This window comes from Talpa europaea (assembly GCF_964194135.1).
Source record: "Talpa europaea genome assembly, chromosome: 5".
Taxonomy (NCBI): Eukaryota; Metazoa; Chordata; class Mammalia; order Eulipotyphla; family Talpidae; genus Talpa; species Talpa europaea.
This window is the reverse complement of record NC_140071.1, coordinates 61,163,159-61,177,726: the sequence shown is the minus strand read 5'-3', so window position 1 is coordinate 61,177,726 and position 14,568 is coordinate 61,163,159.

The window sequence follows — 14,568 nt, the reverse complement described above, 5'->3', positions numbered from 1 at the left end:
AGCCTAAGAAGACCAAGAAAATTTGAAAAGGTATGACAGCAGGATATGGTTTATAAAGCTTCTGAGTGAAATACTTTTGTGCAAGGGTCTCGCAAAGGGCATCCAGACAGGACTCTGCATGTGTGTGTTTTGATTTAAATTAACCACTCAGTCAGTTCCACAATGCCATGATTCTTTAGTTTAGCTGATTAAGGCAGGTTTACCAACAGTTACTCAATGATGCCAATGGCTTCTGAAAGGTCAAATGCAACAACATACACCAAATGTCCCAGACTGAACAGAACCAATAACAACTTCCTCAATAAACTACCAGGTGTGACTTATTGTGCAGTAAGTACCCCATTTTAATCAATTGTTTTTTTTTTCTTCTTTTCTCTCTTCCCTAGAAGCTGAAACACATTTCCATAGTTTAATGATATACATTACAAACTGCCTGCTTTATGCCACAGTGTATCTGGTTAAAACAATATAAATAGCACAGCTTCAACAGCACATTTTGCATGGGGGTGTGGGGAAAAAGGAAAAAAGACATGGAGGTGGAACTATTCTAGTCCGGGGTCAAGTGCAACCAATGCATCATCTGTGTTATTAACACAAACTCACAAAAGGAAAGCTATAGCTGTAATCATTGTCAAATAATAAATGCTGGGAAAAACGGCATGGATATAAAAGGACCCACATCAGAAGGAAAATTCCATCTGGGTTCAAAACCAGGGATGTCAGCCCTTTGGGAGCTTCTTGAAAATCCGGTGTTTTGTTGTTTTTCTCAAGCAGTAAGGGATTGAATACATTCTTGTAAAATATTAATTATGCATGTCTTGGGGCACTGAGTTTAAAAGGAAAATGGAAGAGAAGATAAGCCAAGGACATGAGTGTATAAAACGATTAGGGTAGGCTCATGTCTGATGATGCTATAGCAACAAGAACTGCAGGCCCAGGACGCAAAGGAAGTTCCATTACTCAACACACACCCCTCCCTCTCACTAATGCCCCTGATCTTTAATTGTGGAAAAGGAAGCATTGTTGCAGAGTGCTTTAGAGCACAGCTATGGGTATAAATTCCAGCTCAGTTACTTCCAATCTGTGGTTTCAAGCAAGTTACTAAAGTTCTCTGTCCTCAATTTTATAACAGATAAAATTAAGGAAAGAATCCTCACATCTGTAAAAATGGTTGAATGCAGATCTGAGTCAGGCACTATTTCAAGTATTGGGGATATACGTTGATATATACATATATATATACATTTGACATATATGTTGTGTTGAAAAAGACACATAAGTCCACTGCCCTCAAAAAGCTTTCATTCTAGGTTGGAATATAACATACAAAATAAATATACAACATAACTTGATATATATGGAAAAGGGACCTGAAGAAATGTATTGCCGGATGATACGATGACTTAATACTGTTGTCAGAGAAAAATCCCAAACTGAGAAGTAAAGACAATTGAATAAAGATAAAACAAGGTGTGTAAAACAAAAGGAAAGTTGAGGATGTTCAAGGAACACGAAGAAGGCTGGATGGCAAGAGAACAATGAGCAGAGAGCAGTGAGCAATAGGTTTAGACACCTATTAGATAATAACTTGAAGAAATCAAGTAGAAATGAAAGCATAATGATGCTTGGGGTGGAGGACAAAGTTGGAAATAGAAATTTGGGAGACACCTACTTAACAAAAATCACTGTAAAACAGTCAGCATATAATGCCTGGTCATTATGACCATGGATAACCAGTCTCTCATCCCCACTTCTCCAAGTAACTTAATTGATAGTTGTATTCTGGAGTAAAACAGAAGAAGAGGAGTGGGGTTGGATTAGCTCAGGAAGAACAAAACAGCAGGAGCTTTCTGGAATTCTGTGTTAAGTAGGATTCTGACGTGAAATATGATCCTGAAATTATGTGTTTAATTATATGCAAAATATATAAATCATAATGATTTCCAAGGCTCTGGAATTGGCAGTTTTAGTCACTAATAGTGTTATTTTTCATTAATTTTGGTACTTATTTCTCTTAATCATTCCATAAAACAGATACCATTACTACCCACATTTTGTCGATAAGAAATTTGAAGCTCAGAAAGAATAATGTACTTGCTCAAAGTGACCAGTCTTCAAATAGTTAAAACTGAGAATCAAATCTGAGTGTCTATTATTCCTGAGATCATGTTCCCAAGCACTTTGATATACACATGTAAATTTGCTAAATAAGCTCCTTATTTGTATTTCCCTAACTTCACTTCAAGGGTCTTTCAGCTGAGCATAGCACATCTGGCTCCAGTATGGAATGTCTCGTGCAATCATTACTGTAGTTCTGGCATGTTCTCTGGTTTCCAAATTCACACGTCACATTCTGAAGAAAGCATTCAGGCAGAATTCTTTTCCGTGTTGATGTTAGTAGAAAACATCCTACTTGTTAAAATGCCAAATCCTATTTGATTTAGTGATTAGGTAACCTTGTAAGCAAGTTGACTTAATTTTAGCAACTGTCAGAATTCCAAGTTATTTTAGCAATTACTACCTATTTGCCATCTACCCTATTATTCGGTTGATAACTTCTCACTTTGTGGCATTTAAAAATACACATACGGGCCTCCCTGGTGGTGCAGCGAGTTGAGCACTGTGCTGTGAAGCTGTCAGCAGCCTTTGCAGCACCTGTTCGATCCCAACCAGCCAGGGAGAGACCCACATGATGTAGCAGACCTTTCCTGTCTCGCCCGCTGCTCCCCTGAGCAGTGTATTTCGGTCAGTCTCACTGTTCTGTTCCCCACTCTGTTTCAGGTGAATCCTCTCAGCCTCCCGGGCCTCTGGCCTGTACCCCAGCTCTTGTATAAAAATAAAATTTAAAAAAATCTTTAAAAAAAGAAGTTTAAAAATACACATACTCTTTATCAAATTAAGTAACTGCCATGGCTGTTATTTTTGCCTCATCCACACAATAGCAGACTAATATACTTTGACTAAAGAAGAGGAATTTTTAGGATTTAATCCTAAGGAATAGGAATATTCATTCTAGGGCAGTTAGAAATACAAAAACTCTTGTTTATAACATAGACACAAAACATAAAATATATTTAACCCTGTAATACCATGTATTTTTCCTTTCACCCCAATGCTTTCTTATCCACTTATTTTTTGTGAAAAGGCTTCTTAAAAGGAAGAAAATATGCTATATACTACACTGATGTGATTCTAGCACACTAATGAGAATTTGAATTTTATTAGCGAGAGCCATAGGCAAGAGCAATAATTCCTATGAAAGTGCTTTGTTTTATTCATGATCCCATGCTGGTTTAAGAAAAAAGCTAACTTCAAAGCATTATTGAAAGATGATTAACTCTGAAGCCACAAATGAGAATCACAGGCTACTTTGACGTGGAAGAATGTTTAGGACCTACATTTAAAGAAAAGACATCTACAATGTAAGTTCAACCACTAAAGAAATCCAATAATAAATTTATTTTGCATCTTTAAAACCAGGTATTACCTAAGGAAACAAACAAAATTAGAACTCAGCCTCAGGAATTAAGTCTTAAATACAAAATACACAACCATACAATTACCATACAATTTAGTGGCAAATGCCAACTCTGATATGTTCAATACTGGAAATAGAATTCCTTATATTATAATTTTCTTCCAATCACCTACTCCATAAGGTACTTTGGGCATTGATCAAGTTACCCACACATCTGTAAAAATTCAACTAAATTTAAATAAGAATGCTATTCAATGTATGAACTATGTGGCACATAATTGCAAAGACTCCAGGTGCATAAAAACTTATGCCAGTACTTAATTTGAAACTAATATTAACAGTGACCTACGATTGCTAATCTTAGAGCTCCTAAGCATTTATATAATGTATGTCATAGTTTATTCTCATATGAAAATTGTTTATTCTCATACAAAAATCTCATACTAAAGTATTACTTAAAGTTTGTACAAAATAGACCATAGGTATATTGAATAAATTTCAAAAGAAAATGGAAATTACTAAAAAGAAGTGAATGGATTAAAATGTGACTTTTCACTAAAAAGGCCCCCAAATATGGGAAAGGTAGAAGGCTGATAAGTGTGTATTTTAAATGATTGTTGTAAATATATAAACATTAAAACTGATACTATTTATTGAAATACTTATTTTACAGGTCTGATTTATTTAAATAATATTAAATGCTGTGACATTACAATTTTCTCTTCTCTCTCCTAAATATCAATTACAACTTGGAAAAATATGTAAGGCAGGACCTCCCCGGTGGCGCAGCGGTTGAGCGCTGGGTTGTGAAGCTGCCTGTGGCTTCTGCGGCGCCGGTTCGATCCCTGGCTGCTCCCCTGCCACCGGAGGAGGGTCCCACATGGCGAGCAGACCTCTCCTGCCGCCCGCTGCTCCCCTCAGCAGTGTACTTCGGTCCTTCTGCCTGCTTTGCTCCCCGCTCTGGCTCTGGTGAATTCTCTCACCCTCCTGCGCTTCTGACTGTACCCAGTGCATGTATAAACAAAAAACAAACAAACAAATAAATAAATAAATAAAACATACCTCTATAAAAAAAAATATGTAAGGCAATTTCAAGAAGTTACTGTGATTCATTATGCAAGATGAAAATGCAGTTTTTTTTTAAAAAAAAATCTGTCTGACATTCAATTCTATATGCTGCTACAGCAGGTCATAAGCCATTAGCCACCTGCAGAAAAAACATAGTGAAAAATAAAATGTCCTTCAAAATTATTTTGCATATACTTTTCTCAATGTAAAATGAGTGAGGTTATATTCTAAATGTTTTAAAATGTAATACCTCAAAAAGAAATACATTCACCATGCCAGAAATTAATTGAAAAGTGAGATTTAGTAATAGCCACATAATTCAGAACATTCAAGTTGGATAAAGCAAGCAGCATATCTATTATGAGAGAAATGATCACATAAGAAAACCAATCAGCTCAACAATGTATGGCTTTTAATTCCAATAAAAGTTTTACTGAGAAATAACTGATGTCCACCATTGTATACACTTAAGGAATAGCATGATGGTTTGATTTACGTACATTGTGAAATTACCATAAGTTCAAATTAATTCTCATCTTTTCAGATAGATATAATGAAAATAAAAGGAAAAAATGTTCTCCTTGTGATAATTTTAAGGATTAACTCTCTGATACTTCCCTGTATCACAAAGAAGTGTTCACTAGAGTCGTCACACTTACATTAGATTCCTAGTATTCATTGCTCTTATTACTGTCCACCTTTCTCCAATTGTCCCCTGCATTCCCTTTGGTTATCACAAGTCTAATCTCTGATTTAGGTGGTTTATGGTTTGATTCCACATATGAAATTAGATAGCATTTTTTTGCCTTGCTTCAAAGATGAAAGCTGTAAGGAACTGAAAAACCAATCTCACTGTCCAAGTTCTGAAAATGACATGTAGTAGACAAATACACATTTTGATACCATGTCAGATTCAGATTCAGCAGAAGGTCTTTCTTTTTTTTTACCCCTGCATACCTTTTATTCAGTTTCACCGTTTTTAACAGTTTGAGATGTTTCACTCTCATGCTACACACACACACACATACATGCAAATAGATAACGCAAATTATTATCTGTACCATTTGTTAGTAATTTGTACTCCTCATGCCTCTTACCCCCTTTTTTTCTGTGGGGTTGGAGAGGATCATGCAATATTTTCAAAGGAGGGTCTTTAAGAGTCCTAGACTGTTCACCAATAAACCTGGTTCCTAATATCAATCAAGGGCAATTCTTGAAGACTAACTTCATGAAGGTTCATTGGGGTTCACAGATTGTTGGCTGGAGAGGGTTCGAACTCTGCTAGTGCAGCCCTCATTGCACTTGTTTGTAATAAATCTAAAATTGGGCCTCCCTGTTGGCGTAAAGGATTAAGTCTTAGCACGATGAAGCTATCCGCAGCCACTGCAGCACAAGTTCGATCCCCGGCCAGGGAGCTAACCCACATGCCACAGCAGATTCTCTTGTCTCACCCGCTGCTCCCCTCAGCAGTGTATTTCAACAGATCTGCCTGTTCTGCTCCCCACTCTGTCTCTGGTGAATCCTCTCACCTCCTGCACTTCTGGCCCTAGTTCTTGGATACAAAAATAAAATAAATCTTAAAAAAAAAAAAAAGAAATCTAAAACTATTTGCCCAATGTAAATGCCCTGTGTCCCTTCCATGTACCTTCATCCAAAGTCTATCGTCAGATTACAGTTTTTGTTGATGCCTTTCAGTGTTTGGATTTTGCTTTATTATTTAGTAAAAAGGCATTTATCCTTTAAACAAAATATTTCAAGTTCTAAATATTTAGGTGTAAATAACTTTTGGCTTATAAAATGTGAATTCAAACAAAATGCCTCTGTCAAAATGGAGATTCTAAGATACTTCTGGAAAAATTCACAAAATCCTCTAATAATAAAGTTAGAAAAGATTCTCTTTTCCACACCCAAAACAAAGGAAGTTGAAATCCTGTTTTAATTGGATACTGATGCTATTTATTACATGAATAAAGGCCAAAGTGTGCATATTTTTGTGACTTCAGTCAAGAATCAAGGTCAGTCACCAGATTTTCTCTCACACCAACCACAAAGCATCAGCATGAATACAGATGTTCCTTATCCTTTCACTGTGATTTTTACAATTCAGTTTTCTCTCTCAGTAGCTAAGCTTTCTTCACTTGTCAAAAGTGTAACCATTAATAAAATCACTTAGCTAATAAAAAAGGAAATTATCTAGCAAGTCTGATGGTAACAACATGAACAGCAATCTGTACACAAAATTAAGGCAGTAAATAGTTGCTCTGATAAGCAACTTTATTTTTTTTTAAAAGATTTATTTATTTATTTATTTATACATGCACTGGGTACAGTCAGAAGTGCGGGAGGGCGAGAGAATTCACCAGAGCCAGAGTGGGGAGCAGAGCAGGCAGAAGGACCGAAGTACACTGCTGAGGGGAGCAGCGGGCGGCAGGAGAGGTCTGCGTGCCATGCGGGACCCTCCTCCGGTGGCCGGGGAGCAGCCGGGGATCGAACCAGCGCTGCAGAGGCTGCGGGGCAGCTTCGCAACCCAGTGCTCAACCGCTGCACCACAGGGGAGGCCCTGATAAGCAACTTTAAACTGTTAGTGGAACTCAGAAATTGAACATCACTAGTATTAAGGTTAAAAAACAGCAGTTTAGGATGGGCGGAGCAACATGGCGGCGAGGAGACGCTGCGAGTAAGATCTCCCATTAAAAAAAGTTAATAGGGAGGAAAAGCGGCAGGTCCCAGTGAGAACTGGGACACGGAAGATAAACGGACGACTCCAGCAAACTGCCCAAAGAAGAAAGTTGCCATAAAAGAGGACGAGAAGGGAGGGAAGCGCAGAACCCTGCTCCCCTCCCCCGCCCACAGAGGCGGCACTCTCCGACCTGCAGAGAGGAGGGAAACAACAAACCAAAACGGCCAACAAGAAAAACGGACGCAGCAAGTGGGACTGTGAGTGGAAAGGAACTATTTCAGCCACCACACCCCGTGAACGGGAGCTGAGGCGAACCCTGCAGGATCCGCCGCGGAGGTGAGCTCCAGGCCCCATTAAAGAGAGCCCCGCCCCCCAGGAGGAGACCAGCACCAGCACACAGCCCCGGCCGCCCGGTAAGCTTGCGCGAAAGCAGCGCTCGGATTGCAGCTGCCCAGGTCCCTGCGCCTGCGACCTAGGCTTGCGGGGAGACGGCGGAGGCCCTCCCTGAGTGAGCAGGAACAAGGTGCCCAGGCAGGGGAGCGGGATTCAAAAGGCGCCATTCCCGCGCCACTGATCTGGGCTACAGCCCGCGTCCTGGAACTGAGGGCTTTGGAACTGAGACCCGGGCGGAGGCCCTCCCTGAGTGAGCAGGAACAAGGCGCCCAGGCAGGGGAGCGGGATTCAAAAGGCGCCATTCCCGCGCCACTGATCTGGGCTACAGCCCGCATCCTGGAACTGAGGGCTTTGGAACTGAGACCCGGGGCACGAAATTAGGGGCGTGGGTTCCCCACGACGGTGGGGCACAAGGCAGACACAGCACCCCAAAGCCGTTGAGGTGTACCCTACCATCCCCGCTCTGCTCCCTGTCCCACGGGGTGGAAAATCAGCTCCCCAAGGGCTCTAGGAGAGATCTCTGGCGCCACCTAGCGACTTGACCCAAGCACAGGCTACTGAAGGAGCTAGTGGCCGCTGGGGAGTTAGCCCACACCGGGCCCCTTCCGAACAAGTAGTCTGAGCCCACAAGGAGAGCGAGCACCCACAGCCGGGGCAGACCAGGCGCGCAGAAGAGTGTGCCTGAGACCAGAAGCACAGGGAGTGTGTCCCACATCACCATTTTAGAACAGGGACATTTCTTCAGTAAACACTACCTGCAGAAGGCTTCCTCAGGAGCCAGAGGTGAGCGGGGGAAGTTCGCCCACGCCAGACCCCCTCTGGCCTGCAGTCCAAGCCCAGAGGGGAGCAGGAACCCACCGCCGGGGCAGACCAGGCGTACAGGGGAGTGTGTCCCCACATTGGCATTTTAGAACAGGGACCTTTCTCCAGTAAAGGCTGCTTGAAACTGACAGATGACTCCTGGAAGAACCAGAGGGGAACAGAGAAGCCCACCCAAGATGCCGGCCAATCCCAACAACACAGTGTCCCAACGCATACGGCAAATTAGAAAACAGACAGTAGGGAGGAGAAGAACCACACGCAACCTAGCAACTCTCCAGAGAAAAAGCACACCACAAAAAGAAAGCCAGCCCCCAGATTGCAACGACAATAACTTGGAAGAATTTCTGAGCCTTCCAGAAAGAGAATTTAAAATTGCCGTGATTAAAAAACTGACAGAAGTCATAAAGGAAAACAATGATAAGGGAAAAATAATCAATGATCAGAAGAATGCAATTGAGTCCCTAGAGAGGGAAAACAATGGTCAGAAGAAAGAAATTGAGTCCCTAAAGAGGGAAGTAAAAGAAATGCAGGAGATCAAAGAATTAATGGAAGAACTAAAGAATTCTGGGAAAAGCAATGAAAGCAGAATAGATGAAATGGAAGAACGAATAAGTAATCTTGAAGACACAGAAATAAAAAGAACCAAAACAAAAAAGGAAAGAGAAGTACGAAGGAAAAAGAACGAAGAAAGACTTCGGGAACTATCTGACTCCATGAGGAAAGGAAATATAAGAGTTATAGGAATACCAGAAGGAGAGGAGAGAGATGTAGGAACAGAGAAAATATTCAAAGAGATAATTGAAGAGAACTTCCCAAATGTGAAGAAGGAGCTGAAAATTGATATACAAGAAGCAAGAAGAACACCAAACTTCCACGACGAAAGGAAAAATACAGCAAGACACATAATAGTAAAGCTCCCAAGAATCCAGGACAGGAAAAAATAATGAAGCTGGCAAGAGGGAAGAAACAGATAACATTCAAAGGAAAACCAATCAGGCTGACATCAGACTTCTCCGAAGAAACACTACGGGCAAGGAGAGAATGGAGGGACATAGTCAACAGACTCCAAGAAAACAGATGCCAAACAAGAATACTCTATCCCGCAAAGCTCTCCTTCCTCTTTGAAGAAAGAATATGGACCTTCCCAGACAAACAGAAACTCCGGAATTTCATTGCAACTAAACCCCCACTCCAAAAAATACTACAAGGAGTCCTAAAGCCAGAACCTCAGAGCGACAAATAACAATGAAAGAAGGCCAAAAAAAAAAAAAAGTTATTAAAAGAATAAAGAAATAAAATCAAAGGAAAGACAAACACAATGGCAAATACAGATGTTAACATATCAATATTAACTCTAAATGTAAATGGACTAAACTCTTCAATAAAAAGACACAGAGTTGCAGCCTAGATTAAGAAACAAAACCCAACCGTTTGCTGTCTCCAGGAAACACATTTAGCTACAAAAGATAAAAATAGGCTCAAAGTTAAAGGATGGAAAACAATCCTACAAGCAAATGGACCAAAAAAGAAAGCAGGAACAGCTATACTTATATCAGATAAAACAGATTTCAAACTCAAAAAGATAAAAAGAGACCCCAATGGTCACTACATTATGATCAAGGGGACAATACTTCAAGAAGAAATAACACTCATTAACATATACTCACCAAACGAAGGAGCACCAAAATATATCAGACAACTGTTGTCCTCTCTGAAAACAGACATCAGAGAAAACACATACGTAGTGGGAGACTTCAACACACCACTATCAACAATGGATAGATCAACAAGACAAAAAATAAGTAAAGAAACCAAAGCTCTAAATAAGGACCTAGAGCAATTGGGCTTAACAGACATCTATAGAACACTAAACCCCAAAAAAACGGAGTACACATTTTTCTCAAGCGCACACGGATCATTCTCCAGGATCGATCACATACTGGGGCACAAGACAAACATCAACAGATACACCAAGATTGAAATCATATCAACCATCTTTTCTGACCATGAAGGCATCAAACTAGAAATAAACCATAAAAAGAAGGCAAGGAACTTTCCTACCTCATGGAGATTAAAAACCACACTACTGGAAGACCACTGGACTAATGAGGAGATCAAAGAAGAAATTAAAAAATTTTTTGAATTGAACGACAAGGAGGACACCAATATCCTAAATGTATGGGATGCAGCAAAAGCAGTAATAAGAGGAAAATATATAGCAATAGAAGCTCACATCAAGAAACAAGAAAGAACGCAAAGAAACAACCTAATCTCGAAGCTCAAAGATCTAGAAAAAGAACAACAAAAAAACCCCAAAACCAGTAGAAGAAAAGAAATAATAAAAACCAAAGCAGAAATAAATGAAATTGAAACTAAAAAAACAATCCAAAAGATCAATGAAACCAAGAGCTGGTTCTTTGAAAAAATCAATAAAATAGACAAACCCCTAGCCAGGCTCACAAAGGAAAAAAGGGAGAAAGCACAAATAAACAGGATCATCAATGAAAGAGGAGAAATCACAACGGACACAGCAGAAATCAAAAGAATAATCAGTAACTACTATGAACAGTTATATGGAAACAAGTTTAACAATCTAGAGGAGATGGACAAATTCCTACAACTCTACAATCACCCAAAGCTAGATAAAGAAGAAATAGAACACCTAAACAGACCAATTACAATTAGCGAAATTGAAATGGTAATCAAAAACCTCCCCAAAAACAAAAGCCCAGGACCTGATGGATTTACAAATGAATTCTACCAAACATTCAGAGACGAATTAGTGCCTATCCTTCACAAACTCTTCCAAAAAATTGAGAAGGAAGGGACAATACCAAACACGTTTTATGAAGCCAACATTACACTAATACCAAAACCGAACAAGGACAACACAAAAAAGGAAAACTACAGGCCAATCTCCCTAATGAACACTGACGCAAAAATCCTCAATAAAATTTTAGCTATCAGAATCCAACAATGTATCCATAAGATAATTCACCACGACCAAGTTGGATTCATTCCAGGGGCACAAGGATGGTTTAACATCCGAAAATCAATCAACGTTATCCAACACATCAACAAAAAGAAATATAAAAACCATATGATAATATCAATAGATGCTGAGAAAGCTTTTGACAAAGTGCAACACCCATTCATGATAAAAGCCCTTGAAATTCTTGGGATACAAGGAACATACCTCAACATCATAAAGGCCATCTATGACAAGCCAACAGCCAGTATCATTCTCAATGGTAAAAAGCTGAAAGCAATTCCATTAAGATCTGGAACAAGACAAGGATGTCCACTCTCACCATTGCTTTTCAATATAATACTGGAAGTCCTAGCCAGGGCAATAAGACAAGAGAAAGACATCCAAGGAATCCAAATAGGAAAAGAAGAAGTCAAACTATCACTATTTGCAGACGATATGATATTATACATAGAGAACCCCAAAAACTCCACAGAAAAGCTAATTCAACTCATCAATCAGTTCAGTAAAGTGGCAGGATACAAAATCAACACGCAAAAGTCAGTAGCCTTCCTATACACAAACAATAAATCTGAAGAAGAAGAAATCAAAAAGACCATCCCTTTTGTTATTGAAACAAAAAAAATCAAATATTTGGGAATAAATCTAACAAAAGAGGTAAAGGAACTATACAAAGAAAACTATAAAACACTGTTAAAAGAAATAGAAGAAGACACAAAGAAATGGAGAGACATCCCCTGCTCATGGATTGGAAGAATAAACATTATTAAAATGGCCATCCTTCCAAAAGCAATATACAGATTCAATGCTATTCCAATCAAAATTTCAATGTCATTCTTCAAAGAAATAGAACAATTATTGATGAAATTCATATGGAATCACAAAAAACCCCGAATAGCCAAAGCTCTCCTGAAAAAAAAAGAAGGGAATGAAGGCATCAGACTCCCAGACTTCAAACTCTACTACAAAGCCATAATCATCAAAACTGCATGGTATTGGAACAAGAACAGACATACAGACCAATGGAATCGAATAGAAAATCCAGAAATAAACCCACAGATTTATGGTCAACTAATCTTTGACAAAGGAGCAAAGAATATGCATTGGAGCAAAGAAAGTTTGTTCAATAAATGGTGCTGGGAAAACTGGGTCGCTACATGCAAAAGAATGAAGCTTGACCACCACCTCACACCATACACAAAAATCAACTCAAAATGGATTAAAGAACTAGACATAAGACCTGAAACCATAAAATATATAGAAGGAAATATAGGCGAAACACTACGTGATTTGCACATCAAAGACATCTTTACAGACACATCACCCAAAGCAGTGATAGTGAAGGCAAAGATAAACAGCTGGGACTACATCAAATTAAAGAGCTTTTGCACAGCAAAAGAGACAATAACAAAAACAAAGAGAAACCCCACCAACTGGGAGAACATTTTTGCACCCAACACTAATGATAATGGACTGATCACAAAAATCTGCAAAGAGCTGATGAGACTCAACAACAACAAAGAAAATAATCCAGTCAAAAAATGGGCAGAAGAGCTTAAAAGAAACTTCTCTGAAGAGGAAATGCAAATGGCCAACAGGCATATGAAAAAATGTTCAACATCACTTGTCATCAGGGAAATGCAAATCAAAACTACCATGAGATACCATCTTACACCAGTGAGAATGGCACATATTAAAAAAACTAGCAACAACAAATGTTGGCGAGGGTGTGGAGAAAAAGGAACTCTTCTGCACTGTTGGTGGGAGTACAAACTGGTCCAACCACTGTGGAAAGCTGTGTGGAGATTTCTGGACCTACTAAACATAGAGCTTCCATATGATTCAGCAATTCCACTCCTAGGTATTTACCCAAAGGACACAGAAACATCAATTCCAAAGAACACCTGCACCCCTATGTTTATAGCAGCACTGTTTACAATAGCTAAGCTTTGGAAACAACCCAAATGCCCAAAAATAGATGACTGGATCAAGAAGATGTGGTACATATATACCATGGAATATTACTCAGCATTCAAAAAAGATAAACACATGCAATTTGCTGCAACATGGATGGCGCTGGAAGGGATCATGCTCAGCAAAATAAGCCAAAAAGAAAAAGAAAAATGCCGGATGGTCTCACTCATAGCAGGAATCTAGAAAACTTAAATAAGGGACCAGGAAAATGAATAACTATAAGAAAGTGAAAATCAAAATCAACAAAAAACTATGAACCAGAGACACTTTTAGGGGGGCGGGGGCGGGAGGGGAGGGATTGGGGTCAGAATGGGGGGCTGCAATTGTATGGGGAATATAACAATAAAATTTATAAAAAAAAAAAAAAGAAAAATAATAAAAAAAAAATATATAAAACAGCAGTTTACAACTTTTCTTCTTGTTTCACTTGGTTCCCACGAAAATCTCAATAATTACTTTTGAGTTTTATCTAAAACTATACAAAGGAAGATAGCAGCAAGAAGAGGAAAACAAAAAAGTATCAGAGTAGTTCTTCTCCCTTTGCAGTTATGTTCCTCTGTCTTTTTTTCTGTCACTGTTTATTAGAGGAACCAGGTAGCACTTGTTTAATTTTGAGAAAAGCCATATAACCTAAGTAAATAACACAAAAGAAATAGAACTTGTGAATCTCATAAAGATGGCTCCAGATTATGTCACATAGATATGTAGTTTTTAAAGCTGATACTCTTTTTTTTATAGATTTATTTATTTATTTATTTATACAAGAATTGGGGTACAGGCCAGATACCCGGGAGGGTGAGAGGATTCACCAAAGACAGAGCGGGGAACAGAACAGGCAGACTGATGAAATACACTGCTGAGGGGAGCAGAGGGCGAGACAGGAGAGGTCTGCTTTGCCGTGTGGGACCCTCACCAGCCAGCCGGGATCAAACCAGCGCTGCAGAAGCTGTGGACAGCTTCACAGCGAGATGCTCAACCGCCTGCGCCACCAGGGGAGGCCCTAAAGCTGATACTCTATTTAATGTGTACACCAATAATTTTTGATGGGAAATAACATAACCAGCAATAATTATATATGTCACCAAATTTCTTCTTTAACCAATATATTTTGAGTTTCCTGAAGGCGAAGAAAAATTTAAATTTTTATAAAAATCTACATCAAAA